At 56.6% G+C, this 16,554-nt stretch overlaps 1 protein-coding gene across 1 annotated transcript in view; it reads left to right on the plus strand.

Moving 5' to 3' along the window:
- SHANK2 (SH3 and multiple ankyrin repeat domains 2) overlaps window positions 1-16,554 on the plus strand; it is a 563,804-nt gene that overhangs the window by 325,695 nt on the left and 221,555 nt on the right.

Raw genomic sequence — 16,554 nt, forward strand, 5'->3', positions numbered from 1 at the left:
TGAAAATTCACCGATGGACTTGGGAGTGCAGTTCTCTCCTTCAGATAGTGATTTCGTTTATTTTGGGTGATTACCCGGCAGTGGGATTGCTGGGTGATAACCCCAGTTCTCGTTTTAATTTTCGGGGGAATCTCCCTACCGTTTTCCCTCGTGGCTACACTGGTTTGCATTCCCACTGACAGTACGCAGAGTTGAAAGGGAACTTTTCTTGGGCACTGGGGAAATCAGGGTGTTGAAGTTGAAAGACCAGGGACTTTGTGATACGACAGACCTGGGTCTCCACCCTGGTTCCCTTGATGTGTGATCCCTGGGCTCCAGGTTCAACCGTCTGTAAAATGGGGGTAATCATGCTTCTTTGAAAGAATGTCAGGAGGCAAACAGGATTGTATGCAGAGTGCTTGCGGCCTGCTGTGTGCAGATCAACGATTATAATAGTAGCTAAAAAATAAAAGTAAACCAGTGGGCTTCAAGGCCCAGGGCAGCCTTACTAGGAAAGCTGGGTGGAGGGGGCGAGCGGGGCTCTGCCCCAGTCCCCTCAGGCTGCCGGTGCGGAATCTCACAGTTGATGTTCAGTCACTCAGTCGTGTCTGACTCTTTGCAAACCCATGGACTGCAGCACGCCAGGCTTCCCTGTCCTCCGCCATCTCCCGGAGTTTGCCCAAATTCATGTCCATCGAGTAGGTGGTGCCATCCAACCATCTCATCCTCTGCCACCCTTTCCCCTTCAACAGACAGGGCAGCTTAAACAGCGTGCGTTTATTTTCTCCCAGTCCTGGGGGCTGGAAGTCGGAGATCAGAGCGTGGGCAGCTGTGGTCCCTCTGGAGGCCTCTCTGCCTGGCTTGTGACACCGCCTCCCCGATATGTCCTCACATGGTCATCCTTCTGTACCCATGTGTCCCTGATCACCCTGTGTGTGTCCAGAATTCCTCTTCTTGTGACCCCAGTCCTACTGGATTAGATCACTCCGTATGACCGTGTTTAACCTTTGTCCCCTCTTTGAATGCCCCGTCTCCCAACCCGGTCACATCCTGGGTTGCTGAGAGCTTGACATATGCATTCTGTGCTTGTGTGCACGCATGCTTAATTGCTCAGTCCGACTCTGTGCGACCCCATGGACTGTGGCCCACCAGGCTCCTCTGTCCATGGGGATTCTCCAGGCAAGAATACTGGAGTGGGTTGCCATGCCCTCCTCCTGGAGATCTTCCCACCCCAAGGATCAAACCCACGTCTCCTGTGTCTCCTGCACTGCAGGTGGATTCTTTACCTGCTGAGCCATCAGGGAAGCCTCGTGCATAGTGGGTTGGAGGGCAGAGGGGACACAGCTCAGCCCAGAACAGCCTCTTTGGGATCTACATGGCACTGGTTGATGTCACCCTAAAAGGCTTAGTATCTGGAGTGGAACAGAACACAACAGCCCCTCCAGTAGGCACAGACCTGAGAGGGTGAGAGCTGGTGAGAAGGGGGCCTGGATAGAGGCCGATCTGGATACAGAAGCTGGTGCGTGTCCCTACCCTGATGGCTGCAGGGTCTCCCCAGGGGTGAGCGGGCGAGGAGAGGAGGGCCTTGTTGCAGGTGGGCTCCTGCCTTCCTCTGGGAGGAGGAGAGAGGATGAAGGGAGACTGGCCCGGTGTGGGCCTGGGGAGGTGTGCACCCTAGGTGCACATACCCTGACGCTTTGGGTCCCCGGTGGGCATGGCCCCACTGGCCGCACCAAGTCACTGGGTAACAAGCCAGGTAGGTACATCCCGCCACTAGGTGCCAACCAAGATGCCAAAGGAGGCAGCGTCTTGGCTGGAGAAACTCAGTAGCCTTGCTCATTGAGCTGTTGGAACCCCGTTTGGCCCCAGTTCTAGGGTTAAAAGTCCTTCCTTCGGGCTGCGGACCCCTTCCCTGGCTTGGACCTGCCCTGTGCCCCCCTGGTGGCGGGGCCCCTGGGGGCTGATGGGCAGTGCATGGACTTTGGAGCCTCCCAGAATCTGTGCCATCCTGAGAGTCGCGGGACAGAGTGTAACGGTTACTCTACTGACACTGCTGTACTTGCACACTTCCACCGAAGAGCAGAGTGTCTTCTGGCAGGGTGAGCCTCCCGCTCATCCTCCTCCCTCCCTGCTTCGCGTCTGTGTGGTCAGGATGGCGGGCTGATGAGCAGCCCACTGCAGAAAGACGGAAGCAGGCACCCCGTGGCTGTCCTTCACCACCTCTTGATGTGCTGAAATAGGAGGATGAGTTTGGGGCCTCAACTGACCAGAACGGGTGTGCACACCAGGTGTGCAGACTCCAGGGCCGTCCCCACGCAGGGGACAGGCTGCCTCTCTCCACGTGTCCTAGGCCTCACCGAGTACCTTCCGCGAGGCTCTGGCGATGGCCTGTAAGGAGGCCGTGAGAGCAGCCCTCCAGGGGCTGTTGTGAAGATGACCAGACCGTGTATGTAATTTAGAGCTCGGCATCTCTGCCAAGCCGCACCTGCCTCGCTCTGCAGGTCTGCTTGTTCTCCGGCTGAAGGGTCTGATCTGCCAGGTCTCCGCACTTGTGAAACTCGTGTCCTTTCTATGAAGCCCCTTCCAGTCTGGTTGTGCTGCCCCTGGGGCGGCTGTGGCGTTGGGACTTCTGGGACGGCCTTCGGACGCACCACGCGTGTGAACCGCTCTGCCCCCAGGCGCAGACGTCCGCCTTGGCCCCCGAGGCTCCTGTGGCCTGGCCTGGCTCCCACATTCTGGGTGCTCCAGGCCACTGTGCTTCAAGCACCACACCCACATTTCTCTCCCGACAGACTCAGGCAGGAAACACTTTCAGAAGTTTCCCTCCACAGCTCAGGTCAGAGTCACCTCCACCTCCAGCCCAGGTGAGGGTTTGCTGTGGGCACTGGGAACCCCATCCAGTCCCAGCACCTCCCTGCTGGGATTGAGTTACAGCATCCGCTTCTCTGGACTAAATTCCTTTATTATTCCAACGGAGCTTTAACGAGTTTGGGAAACTCATCTGTCACGTGCCCTTAAGACCACACGGCTTCATTTTGCATGAAGACCTGGCTCTTCACCGTGGGCAGGAGGAATGAGACCTCGAGGGCCGTCCCAGACGCCAGCTTCCTGCTCAGACGCAGCCTCTCCTCCAGGCCAGGGACCCGAGTTCTGCTTGGCTGCAGGCTGTCCTGCCTCCTCCACTGGCCCTTAGACGCAGAAGGGAGCCAGGTCACAGCTCCGAGGGTCAGCCCAGCGGGGGATTCTGGAGAAGCTACAGCTCACTTCTCGCTTGGTGTTGTGTGTGACCTCGGTCAGCACCGCTGATCCCAGCCCTTGGGTCCTGTCATGTTGGCCGGGGCCGTGCCACCCTCCTAGGACTCAGTAACCAGGAGGTGATCGGGTCCTGGTATCACACGGGCCTCACATCAGGCACTGGAAGTCAGGAGGCCTGAGCCCTTGTCCTGCGGAGGAGACCCAGGCCCTCCGCCCCTGGGTCCCGCTGGGCATCCTTGTCTTTGTCCTGCCCGTTCTCCGAGGAGCCTTCTTAACAGATGTATCTTTGTCTTTTCATTTTCGTGCCAACTTTTGTTACTGATGGGGAGCACGTGTGAGGCCTTCTCGCCATCTGTGTGCAGGAAAACTGGCCCTGTGGAGCCCTTCCTCTAGAATCATCGGTCCTCTGAACACTGGAGCTGAAAGAGTGTGTGGGTGGATGGTGGCCGTGCCTTCCTGGACGTGCCTTCCTGACCCCAATGGGGGCCTGCCACCACTCTGGCCAGTTAGCACCAAAAGCATTTACAGACATCTCCTTGGAATTGGGACATGCCCTGTATTGGCTGCCCAACCTCTTCCCCACCCAGAGCAGCTGAAAGAGCATCTTTGTCAGAGAGAAGAGGACTCGAGAGGGTGGGTGACCACCTCGGGGAGGACCCCAGAAAGGACAGGTGCCCACCTCCAAAACGCTTGCCAAGGGTCCTCCCCATGCCAAGGGTGCCTGGAGCCTCCTCTGATCCGCAGGTGCCAGGAGCTGTGTTACCAGGGGCACCCCCTGGCACTCTGCTCTGCTCCACCCATCCCCCGCTCCAAGGCCCCGCTCTGTGCTCTGGAGCTGTGATCTGGGAGAAAAGTGTCCATTACAAGTTTGCTCTGCCCCCAAGATGCCAAGGAAAGGGAGGGTTTTTTTAAAGTTTTTATTTATTTTACTTTCGGCCGTGCTGGGTCTTCGTTGCTGCGTGGACTTTCTCTGGTCGCAGCGAGCAGGGGCTACTCTTGGTTGCAGCCCGCAGGCTTCTGCTGCAGAGCCTCCTCGTTGCTGAGCGTGGACTCTAGAGCATCGGCTTCAGTAGCTGTGGCTCTCACGCTTAGTTGCTCCTCAGCGTATGGAGTCCTCCTGGACCAGGGATCGAGCCTGTCTCCCCTGCGTTGGTGGGCGGATTCTCAACCACTGGAGCATGAGGGGAATCCTGAGAAGGAGATTTATAAGCCACTATTTCAGAGACCCTGGTCCTTCCAGGTCACTTTCTGGGGAGCCCTTAGGTTCAGCTGCCCTCAGACACACTGTTGTCATCACGGGGAAGTCGGTGTTGAGAGTCCGTGGCGTTCACAGGTCATTGCCTGGCCTGAGACCGACTGTCTGCTCAACTTCACCACCAACCCTCTTGAGGCCGCACACGTCGGTTTTCCCATCTGAGAACTGGGGGTACTGTCAGACCTTTCTCACAGGGCTGCTGTGAGGTGCAGGTGGGCTTCCAGTGGAGCTTGCAGTGCAGACCCCAGTGGGTGCTGAAGGGGGGCAGAGCTGGCGCGTTTCTGGCTGGGGCGGGGACAGTGAGCAGCTGAGTATCACCATGTGCTCGTGTGGCAGAGAGAGAAAGCCCGAGCTCTAGTCTTCCTCCTCCTCTTACAAGGGCACTGACCCCATCCTGGGGGCCCCACCCTCATGACCTCATCCAACCCTAATCCAAATACCATGGCATTGGGGTGTATTTAGTATAGGAATTGTGGGGACAGCAGCATCCAGTCCACAGATCACTGACAAGGTTTTGGGGTCAGGGTGGGGCGGGCATGTGTCAGGATGAACAGGAAAAGTGAGGCAGGCATGTGTCAGGGATGAACAGGAAAAGTGAGGCAGGCATGTGTCAAGGATGAACAGGAAAAGCTCAGTGAGGCTGTGGACTCAGGAAGACGGTGCATGTCTTGGGTCCATGGCCCGACCACTGTCCCCATAGATGCAACCTTGTTATTTCAGAAATGAGAGCAGAGCAGCAGGAAGAGCCCCATGGGGGCACCAGGTGGGAGGGGAGGGCAGAGCTGGGCGTCCTGCCGAGTGGCCGTGTCTATAGCTGGAGTTGCTGAGGTTTGAGCGAGGGCAGGGTGGCGTAAAGCAGCCGCCCAGGCCGCCCCTCTGTGAGGCTCACCCTGGGACGCCCAGGCCGGCAGCTGCTCCTGGGGCCCTCTGCCTGGGTGGGCACCAGAGCCCGCTCCCACCCCTGGAGCTCTGTGCACAGGGTCCCACGTGTGGCCCAGTGCCAAGCAACTCACTTCAGGTCCCCTTCTTCCTGGAGGCATGTCCTTGGCACCAGAACCCTGGGGGTCTCAGTCTAGAGAATGGGCTCAGTGGTGGGCATGCCCAGCAAGCCCTGCCTGTCAAGTGCCTCGACTGTGCCGGGCACCCACAAGCCCACTGCATCAGTGTCCTGGGGCGCCATGACAGATGACCACACTCCGGGCAGAGAAATCAATTCTCCCACAGTCTGGAGGCTGGAAGTCTGAGATCAAGGGGTCCCAGGGCCGCACTGCCTCCCAGGCTCCGAGGGAGCACCCTTCCTGCCCCTCCCAGCTCCTGGGGGCCCGGGTGATCTGGGCTGTGCCCGCGTCCCTGCAGCCTCTGCCTCCATCTCCACACAGCCTCCGCCTCTCTGTCTTTCCTCTTCTGTCCCTTTACGAGGACATTTGTCATCAGGTTTAGGGCCCCCCCGGCTCACCCAGGATGAGCCCAGCTCAAGACCCATGACTTATCACAGCCGCAGACTTCTTTTCCAGAAATGGTCATGCTGCCCAGCAGTACCTTCCTCCTTTCTGGAGAAGCTCTCAGTGACCGTTCACAGGTAGAGACATGAGCTTTCAAATCTGCCTGCAGTCACCAGCTGAGCACCCACCTATCCTGGCCAGGGACCTGTGCCAGTCCTCTGCCTCCAGGGTCAGCTGCATCCTCACCCAAGAGCCTCAGATGTGGGCCAGCACGGGTCCATCTGGCCTGGGCCCCAGGGGGCCTCTGATGAGGATGTACCATTTAATGAAGACTGCCCTGTAGTGCTGTGGAGGAAGGTGAATGGCCTGCATCAGGAGAACCCGGCAAGCAGCAGAGTAGTCTGAGGTCATGTCATAAGGAGTATATGTCCAGGACAAGGGAGGTGAAAGGATTACACACACCCATCACTCCCTCCACACACTCTCCAGTCATGCTGGGCAGGGGCTGGCTCAGGGACCCCAGGATCCCCTGGGGTGGTAGGTTCCATCTTGGAGCAGGGGCCCCCAGAGCAAGGGCCCATAAAGCTGCCCACCGTGGGCAGCCGTAGCCACCTTCACCTCCCCACGCTGACCCCCATGTTGGATCCCTCCCATTGGCTGCTCCAGCCCAGACTCGGTACAGGCCTCTCTCTGAGCACAGATGCTCTGCGGCCGCTGAGCCCTGCATCCACCCCATCTCCAGGGTAACGCAGATTTCCCCCGTGTGCTGCTTAAAATACCCTGCCGTTCCCAGCCACACGGCGCGTGCTCTGTTCTCAGCCGGGCCGCCTCCCCTAGGGCCCTGCTCTCCCGAGCGGCCACTGGGCAGGCCCCAGGGCCAGCAGCCCTCCTCTCCCCTGTGTGGCTGTGTCCTCGGCCCCTGGGGTACAGGCCACTGTCCGATGACCTCTCCTGATGGGCGGGTCGACGCTGGCCCTCCTTGCCACACCCAGGAGCACCTGTTGTGTCCACATGCCCCTGGGCCCTGGCCCTGTAGACTCTCAGCAGGGACACAGCTGAAGGACTCCGTGTCCTTGCCACCCCAGGGTCCTGCTCCAGGTTGGCGGAGCCCAACTGTGTCTCACCAACCTAACCATGGACGTGGCTGTGCTCGGCCAGGAGACTCAGGCTGTCCTGTCACCCATCACGATATGGGCTTCTAGATACGCTTTTTTAAAGTATGACCTTCGCACACATTCCTTTAACATCTCTCAGATTTTAATTATTCTGGTTCGTCAAAACCTGCTCAGAAGCATCAGGCCAAGACATTCCCAAGTAAAGCAGCTCCGACACATTTACTCCCAGCCCGAGCTCCATCCGGGGGCACCCAGCCCGGGCTCCGTCCGGGGGCTCCTAGCCCGGGCTCCGTCCGGGGGCACCCACCCCGGGCTCCGTCCGGGGGCTCCCAGCCCAGGCTCTGTCCAGGCTGCGCTGCTGGGGCCAGCCCCATGCCTCTGCCTGGCCGCACCCCGCCTTGTCCCACCTCCCTGGCTAATGGTCATCTTTCAGTGCTGGTGGTTCTCCCCTCTCTCCTCCCTTTGCACCTCTGCCCCATGCTGTGAGCGCGTCCGTGGCCGGGACCCAGCCCTGCTCTGCATTTCCATTCCTTTAGCCTGGCACACGCCAGGCCCAGAAAGGCGCCAGGGTACCAAGTGTCGGAGAGTCATCTCCCCACGTCTCAGAGCCTGGGTTTGTCCTCCATCATGCCTTGAGCCCTGCCCTGACCCCCACTCTGCACCCCCCCTCAGCCCTACCCACCTTCCAGGACCCCCCAACTCCAGGGGCCCCACCTACCTCCAACCTGCCTGTCCAAGCTCATCTCCATCCCCTGGGCCAGGGCTCCCTGAAATCTGCCTTGAAGGGCCAGTGAGCAAACGTCTGTCTTTGCGGGCTGGGAGTTCTCTGGGGCAATTACCCCCTTGCATTGTAGCACAGAAGCAGCCACACACACAGTACATGGCGAGCGGGGGTCGCTGTCCCAGCAGAACGTTGGTGACGAAGCAGGCGGCCTCGCCTGCAGACCCCAGCGTGGCCAGGAGCTCAGGTCGGGCTCCAGTCCCGTAGGCCTCCAGTGGTTGTGTAGCTTCTGGAAAGAGACAGATCCCCTCAAAGTCTCAGTGTCCCCGTCGAAAATGAAGATGGTCATTATACCACCACGCAGGGCTGGAGCGAGCCCAGACAAGGCGATCCAGGGCAGGCAGTCATTGCTGAGAAGGATTGTTACCATCGTTCCAGCCCCTCGACTCCTTGCCTCGTGAAGATGTGCCCCGCTTTGCCCCCCTCTGTCTCTGCTTATGCCGTTGCTCCTGCCCGAGATGCCCGTCCCTCACTTGTCTGTCTGCCAAACTCCTGCTCATCCTGCAAGACCCAGCTGGGAGAGTCCGTGCTCTCCTTTGCCCTGTAGAGCACGACCCATCTCCCTGCCGCAGCCCACCCCACTCTGTTGTGATGATCTGTTCCGTGTCTGTCTTCCCCACCCTCCCCCAGCCCGTGCCTCGTCTCAGCTTAGTCATCTCTCCATCCCCAGCATCTGACACGCAGAGACGCTCAGACTCATTCATTCAGCAAAGATGCACTCTTGCAGCCTGTGTGTGCCAGACACAGTTCCAGACACGGGGTTCCGGCAGCCGGCAGGGAGGCGGCCCGCCGCTGTCGTGGTGGGGGGCAGTGCTGGGGAGCAGAGAGGCAGGCCGTGTGCAGCAAGGCCACTGATGGCCGCATGGAGGTGGGGTGTTCAACCTGGAGGAGATGAGGGGTGAGCTGTGCAGACGCAGGGTAAGGGTATTCCAGGCAGGAACGGCAGGTGCAGAGGGCCTGGGGCAGGAACTGGCTTGTGTTTCAGGACCAGAAAGGAGGGTGTCGTGACTGCAGCGTGGTGGGAGGGGGATTCCACTGAGAGGCGGGCTCAGGAAGCCTGCGGACTGCAGTGAGGACTGTGGGGTGTGTTCTGACGCACAGGGCCATTCAAGGGTTTGAGCAGGAAACGATGTGTTGGTGGAAAGTAAAGCCTGCATTATTCAGGAGGCCAACAACCTGGGGAGCAGCTGGACTTAGCAGAAAGCCGACTCCCCAGTGCCAGCTGGGGCCAGAGCTTGTAAAGGGAGAGTTTCAGGGGTGCACAGGCAGAGGGGCGGGGCTACGTGTGGAAGGAGCACAGTCAGCCCGGCAGTCGTCGTGAACTTGCCATGAGTGGTCTGACCGGCATCACTGATTGCTTTAGGTACAGTTAGTCTTCAGTTCCAGGGTTGGTTTGTTCCCATTTCCTGGAGGCCAGTTCTCAGAACTGTGGCAGCTCTTGTCATGGCTACAGTCTGATCATCACGTAGGTAACTCGTTCCACCTGCTGGGGGTTCCAGTGTCTACAAGACGGCTCAGAATAGTACCCGTAGCCCTTGAGAAGAAACTCAAAGTCCTTAACTTTAATGGCTAAACTGTTATTCTGTTGTCCTGTTTGGCCACTTTCCCTTTGCTTCTGTATTTTCTCACTTCTCTGGTAACGTTTATTCTTTGGCTGAAGTTTCTCTACAGACAAGAGGCAGGCGGAGCGTGTGCAGTTGTGTGGTCCCACGACAGGAAGGTCCTTCTCGATTTCAAGGCTGCGAGCGGCATTGATGGCGAGTGCCAGGAGTGGGCGAGCTCGGGTGGCGTCCCCGCTCGCCCTTTTCAGGCCCCTCCCCTCTGCACAGGGTGGGCACCATCCCAGATGAGGAAAGCAGGGCGTGGGGAGGCTGACCTGCTCGCCCGAAGCCTCAGAGCCATCCATGGCAGAGCAGGACCGGAACTGAGGCCCAGGGCAGAGGCACCCATGTGATCGATTCCTTTAAAAATTTTTTTTCATTTATTTGGCTGTATTGGCTCAGACAGTAAAGCGTCTGCCTACAATGCGGGAAACCCGGGTTTGATCCCCGGGTGGGGAAGATCTGGAGAAGGAAATGGCAACCCACTCTAGTATTCTCGCCTGGAAAATCCCATGGACAGAGGAGCCTCTTAGGCTGCAATCCACGGGGTTGCAAAGAGTCAGACACAACCGAGCGACTTCACTTCACCTCACTGGGTCTTAGCTGTAGCATGTGGGATCTAGTTCCCCGACCAGGGATCAAACCCAGGCCCCCTGCATTGGGAGCTTGGAATCTTAACCACCGGACCCCCAGGAAAGGCCCTCTGTTACTTTTCTGTAACAATTATTGAGATGTCCTTCAAATACCGTAATAACTGTGCTTTGAATGCGTGTGTGCCAAGTCACTTCTGTAATGTCTGACTCTTTGTGACCCCATGGACAGGTAGCCCGCCAGGTTCCTCTGTCCACGGGGTTCTCCAGGTAAGAAAACTGGAGTGGGTTGCCATTTCCTCCTCCAGGGGATCTTCCCGACCCAGGGCTCAAACTGGCGTCTCTTACGTCTCCTGCGTGGCCAGCGACTTCTTTACCACTGGCGCCACTCTGCAAGTACACAGTTCATGGTAGTTGGTGCGTTTACAAGCCTGCACCACCATCACGCCGTCTAGTTCAGAGCATTCTCACCACCCCAGAAGAGAGCCTAGACCCGTTAGCAGTCTCTCCCATCGCCCTTGCCTCCGGCCCCTGGCAATACCAGTTGGCTTCCTGCCTCTGTGTTTACTTGCTCTGCACCTGTTATGCCAACGCAGCTATGCGTCTGGAGGGCACTGCCTCCCTCCGAGAGCATCGTGTTCCATCAGAGAGTGTGCATGGGGTGGCGTGTCAGTGTAACTGGAAGTGTTTCGTTCAGTTCAGTTCAGTCGCTGAGTCGTGTCCGACTCTTTGCGACCCCATGGACTGCAGCACACCAGGCTTCCCTGTCCATCACCAACTCCTGGAGTTTACCCAGACTCATGTCCGTCGCGTCAGTGATGCCATCCGACCATCTCATCCTCGGTCGTCCCCTTCTCCTCCCACCTTCGATCTTTCCCAGCATCAGGGTCTTTTCCAGTGAGTCGGTTCTTCACATCAAGTGGCCAAAGCCTTGGAGTTTCAGTATCAGTCCTTCCAGTGAATATTCAGGACTGATTTCCTTTAGGATGGACTGGTTGGATCTCCTTGCAGTCCAAGGAGCTCTCTAGAGTCTTCTCTTGGAACTTGTTTTTGCTTAACAAGGGCCGCAGAGCAGCTGCATTACCCAAGTGCTCATTTGCTCCTGTCTTATGTGTTTGCAGACAGCTGTGTCAATCGGGTAGAAATTCATTTTCTCTGCCCATCAAGCTAACAAGCCCAGCCCTGTTTTGCCCGGGCGACCTGGAGTCCTGGTTTTCATGCTGGGTTCTCTGGAGCCCTGGGCATTGACTCTACTTTTGCTGACAACTTGTCCGAGTCTGTGTGGTGAACAGGCCAGGGGCAGGCTGCCAGTTTGTCTTGAGTTAATTGGCAGTCGGGAGGGGCCGCCTTCTACCAGATGAATTCTGTGTGATTGCTTCATCGACGCCGTGCCTCGGACCGGCGCGCTGGCTGAGGATGGATAGGTCCCCTTCTCACTCATCCCAGGGGAAGGGTGTGTGATGCTCTGAGCATCCCGCCAAGTCCCATCTGCGTTTGTGGAGGCGTTCGGCTCTCCAGTGCCCTCAGCAAGCAGATGGAGTGGCCTGGGCACTGGCTGGGTACCGAGCCGAGAGCATCGTTCCCCGCCTTGGTTACCAGGCACTGCCCTCTCTCCTCCCAGCTCTGTCTCTATGGCAATAGTAAACAGCGAGCTGGGAGGGAGGTGTGGGCTCCGCCCGCACCTGCCCATTCTTGCCCTGATGTGGAGTGCTCGAGTTGTCCCCTGTTCTTTTTATTTAATGCATTTGCAGCACAGAACAGGAAACAGCGAGAGCCTTCGTCAAGCCCTGAAATAAATAACTCTTGAAAAATGTCAGCCAACAAAATGGTCAGAAAACCTCTCTGCCTGCTTCCCCCACAAGAAGAGCATCACCCCGTTGCTCTGTAGGTTTCCTTTCGTTCACATCACTGTTCACACACAGAAGTGGAGACCAGCCCACGGCCTGCAGGGGACGGTGTGGTGGAAAAGATGCCTGCTTCTGCCTGGCTTCTAGCTGAATGAATGTCTGCAGGCCCGGCTGGGCTTCTTAGGACCTCAGGAGGTCACGTATGGGTGGTTGTAACTCAGAGTGGTCCTGCGTGTTGACCTGGGTTTTCTCATCTTATTATACCTGTCCTATGTGGGGTGCAGAGCTAGGATAGTGGCATGCATTTTACAAGCGAGGAAACAGCTTAGCAAGGGGAACGCTCTTGCCCAAGGACATAAATTATGAAGCAGCTCTGATTCTGCCTACAGAGCCAGAATCTAACACCTTCTCCACGACTCCAGCTCCCAGGGTGCACGCTGCTCTGCCTCGGTGCCTCCTCCATCATAAAACACATAACCCGCCACCTTAGCAACCAGAAAGCGTTGGAAACTCCCCAGAAGTCAGCAAAGACTCAGCATCCCCACAGCGGGCCCCGCAGGTGGCTCTGCCATTCTCTGGAAAAAGACAGAGAATGTGGCAGTGTGTACATAAAGCATAGCCAACCACCCACCCTGCGTTTTCCAGGCCGGTCCTTCTTTATTTTTTTTTTTTTGTCTAGGCCACGCAGTTTGTGGAATCTTAGTTCCCTGATCAGGAATTAAACCCAGGCCTTCGTCGGTGAGAGTGCAGAGTCCTAACCGCTGCACCACCAGGAAACTTCCCAGACTGTCCTTCTAATGCTAAAGCTTCTCCGCTTGGTTGCCTCGCACTTTAAAATCTGCATTGTGCTTAAAACGGCTCCCTGAAAGGGGCGCGACTTGTCATCCCCAGTGAGGCGGTGAAACCACCTCCAGGTGATGGAGTGAAAAGTCAGGTAACTAATGTAGCAGTCAGCAGCTGCTGCATAAGAAGCTGCCCCAAACTTAGTGGCTTGAAACAGTAACCACTTATCTCATGACTCTGTGAGTCAGCAAGTTGGGCTGGGCTCTGCTGAGAGCCTCTGCTGTCATCACTAGACGTGTCTCGTGTCTGTACTGGCAGTTGGCAAACAGCAAGCATGCTGGCAGGCACGCTGGGGCGCTGGTCTCGTGGTCTGGTGGTCCAGCCCGAGCTTCTCGCCCTGGCCGCTGGGCAGCATTTGGGACAGGCAGAAAAGGCACAGCCTCTGGAAATCTGGACTCAGAACTGGTAGTGTCACCAACACTGTCTTCTGTTGATCAAGGTCCTGGAGCCAGCCGGGACTCAGGGTCTGGGAAAATAAACCTTGACTCTCGTGGCAGGAGTTCAAAGTCACATTGCAAATGGGTGTGGGTACAGGGAGGGAATAATTGCAGCTACTTTTGTGAACAGTCTACCACAGCCGACCGCCACCTGCCTTCCAGGGTGATCTTCATCTCTTCTTCCCTGAAAACCTCCCGTGAGCCTCACAGACAGAGACTCTCGCTCCTGCCTGTTGGTTCCCGTTGGCTTTGTTCATACCTCTGTTCGATCTCTGATCCCAGAAGAGTCTGATTTTATCTGCCTTCCTAGCCAGATGGCAGCTGCTTCATGGCCAAGACCCTGCGTCTCCAACCCCTGCCTGAAGCCTAGCCACACGGGGCTCCACAATGCTCTGGCCGGTAGATGTGGTTGACCACAGGGATCTGGGCCTCCGGTCTGGTAGCTGGACCTCTGCTCTCCCAGCCTCTGAGACAGCCAAGAGCCCTCACCCCCAGCTTCCACACGGGCCCCAGGAAGCCCAGGTCCCCTCAGGATGTCAGTGGGAGCTAAGTGGGCTTCCGCCTCCACTTGCTCTGTGCGTTAGAAGCTAGGATTTCACCAATCACAGCAGGCTTGGAAGGAGATTTAAAAGTCCCCCATGAACTTGAAAGAAGTACAGCTCCAAGGAGCTCATACGAGCCTGGGGAAAAACACATGCAGCTGAGACCAGCATGTCTGAGTTGGGTCTCAGCCCTGCAACTGCCAGGCACCTTCACACCCACTCACATGGGCCTGCGGCCCTTGGAGGTGGCCACCTTGACTGTCAGATGGGACTAGTTGTAAGAATGAGCCCGCCTTGGGTGAAGCTGAGCATGGATGCCACAGCTCAGGAGGGCCCTGCATCTTCCCTGCATCCCTGCTCTTCCTGTGTGTCTTTCCATTCACTTCAGTTGTCTGCAAAGGATGATGAGAGAATCCGTGAAGATGGGGAATTCAGTACAGAGGGTGCCTGCCATGTACTAGCAGGAAGTGAATCTCAGTAACGACTGCACTCCCTGTTGTTATTGGTACTGAGATGTTTAAGCGGATTCTGACACGTCTCGCCCTCGTGGGACAGTGGCCTGCATCGGGGTGAGGTGGTGTGAACGTGCCCACAGGTCTGAGTGATTCAGCGTGTAATGAGCCTTTTCAGGCATCAGGCCCTCACTCTGACCCCAGTAGCTCGAAGCTCTAGCCAGCTGGTGGCAGCGTAGATGATGCATCTGGCGAAGGCCTTGGAGGGATGTCATTCCGGGCCACTGCTCGCTGGCAAGCACTCAGCTCTCTCTCGTGTTACCCTGATATCCGACGAAACTCCTCCTGCGGAGTTCGTGTTTAATAGTCTCCAAATGTTACAATATGATTCACGTTAAATATGGCACAGAACCAGCTGCAGATAAGTTAAATGTTGCTGGTTTGGGGTGTAAGTGGCATTTATGAATTTTGTAGGAAAGCATTTACTCACTGAAATTCCACAGTTTAAAAAAAAACCACTCCCCTTAGTACACCCTGCAACACTCATTTTTGCCTGTGTTATTGAGGCTAATGACAGTCTTCAAATGAGATTCAGGATTTTTCTCCCCCAAAGAATCTCACTTTAAAGCACCATCTTCCAAAATCAAAATATTTTCTTTCACTTTCTTACCCTATGAAAGCTCACGACACATGGTGAAACCGATCAATCACCAGACCAGCTTTTCTCAGTAACCAACCCCAGCTTGTTCCTCACCTCTCGCTTAAATAAAACCTTCAGTCCCCTGAACCTTCCCTGAATTTCAGAAAGTCTGGCCCAAGGGTTAACGATCAGAGGAGAGAGACCACGCAGAGACAAAGAACAGCAGTCCGGCGGGAGAGCTCGTAACAATTTAAACGCTAGATCAGCCAAATAGCCGAGCTGCAGGACCTATAGTTCCTTCCTGAAGGACCTGGAAACCCATGTCTGATGCACATCCCTCAGTTGTTTTTGCAGAAACCAGACTCCCACCAGATGGAAACTGCTATCCGCCAGCATGTAGACCCCAGACCAGTTGGAACCAGAAGGTTGGCGACTAAGATTCCTGACTCTCCACTGTTACGTCACCATCAACCAGTCAGAAAATTGAATACGAGCTGACTGTGCACCCGGAATCCTCTCCCTCACCTTGTCTTTAAAACTGTTCCCCAAAAGCCAGCAGGGGGTTCAGGTCCTCTGAGCTCGAGCTGCCCATTCTCCTTGCTGGGCGCCTGCAATAAACGCTGCCCTTTCCTTCACCACAACCTGCTGTCAGTAGGTCGGCTTTGTTTTGCGTGGTCGAGCAGATTCGAGTTTGGTTCAGTGATAACAGCTGGCACTCAGCAAGTGTTGGTTTTCTTGCCTTCAGACTGAATTTCTTCATGAGTCTGGTTTTAATGATCATGGAGACTTTTTGTTTCTGTCTCTTAATTCATCCTCTCTGAACTGCTCCCCCATGGGGGTACGTGGACATAAACGCACAAGCCACCCGCTCCTAACTGGTGCTGGCCACCTGATCGGCTCCTTAGACCTTGAGAGATCGCCGTTCCCAAATGCCGAGCACGTGGGTTCTCTGAACCAAGACTTAGTCTGGCTTCTGGCTCCTCTCCTGGGCTTCACTTAGCCGGGTGGCCAGGCTGTATCCTTGTCCAGAAACTAGCCTGGGGAGGGGCTTCCAGCCATCTTGGGTTGTCAGCAGAACTGAATCTCCTGGGTTTGTAAGGCTGAATGCCTCCGTTTCTTGCTAGCTGGAGGCTCCAAGCCCCTCTCTACAGACAGAGGCCACCCCCTGCTCCTCCCAGGTGGCATTCCCCAGGACGGTCACCTGCTCCATCCCACGGGCAAGAGAGAGGCTCCAGCGAGAAAAGTGCAGCAGTCTCCTCACTGACAGGCATGTGCTCAGATGCAGCCTGTTCCCTTTGCCATGTTCTGCTGGTCAGAGGCACATCGCAGGTCCCACACTCACGGGATGGGAATCTCACTGGGAGGTGGGATCCTCAGGGCTGCTTAACGGCCTACCTGCCACAGAGACAGTCAGCGTATGTGTCAACCCCCAGCGGGGTCTGATGGTACTTGGTAGAGCATCCTGTCTCGAGAAGGAAAGTAGGGACCCAGCAGAAGAGTGTGAGCCAGGGCTCTCCCACATCAGTGGCAAGGCGTCTCTCTGCCTGGTGCCCCTCGGGAAGCTTTGGTTATTCCAAACCTGTGCGTCGGAGGCTTCGAGTCTTCCAGAGCCCATTGTACCCTGCTCCCACTGCTCCTGTCATCGGTCCTGCTTTTGAGCTGAGAGATTCTTTGAAAAGCTCTCCAGGTAAAAGCTCCGTGAGCCTTTGAGGTACGGCAGGGTGGGAGGTGAGGTTCTGACTCCTATTTCCAGCTCGGTTCCTCTCAGTTCTTTA

The sequence above is a fragment of the Bos mutus genome, chromosome 22 (assembly GCF_027580195.1).
Source record: "Bos mutus isolate GX-2022 chromosome 22, NWIPB_WYAK_1.1, whole genome shotgun sequence".
In the NCBI taxonomy this organism is placed as follows: domain Eukaryota; kingdom Metazoa; phylum Chordata; class Mammalia; order Artiodactyla; family Bovidae; genus Bos; species Bos mutus.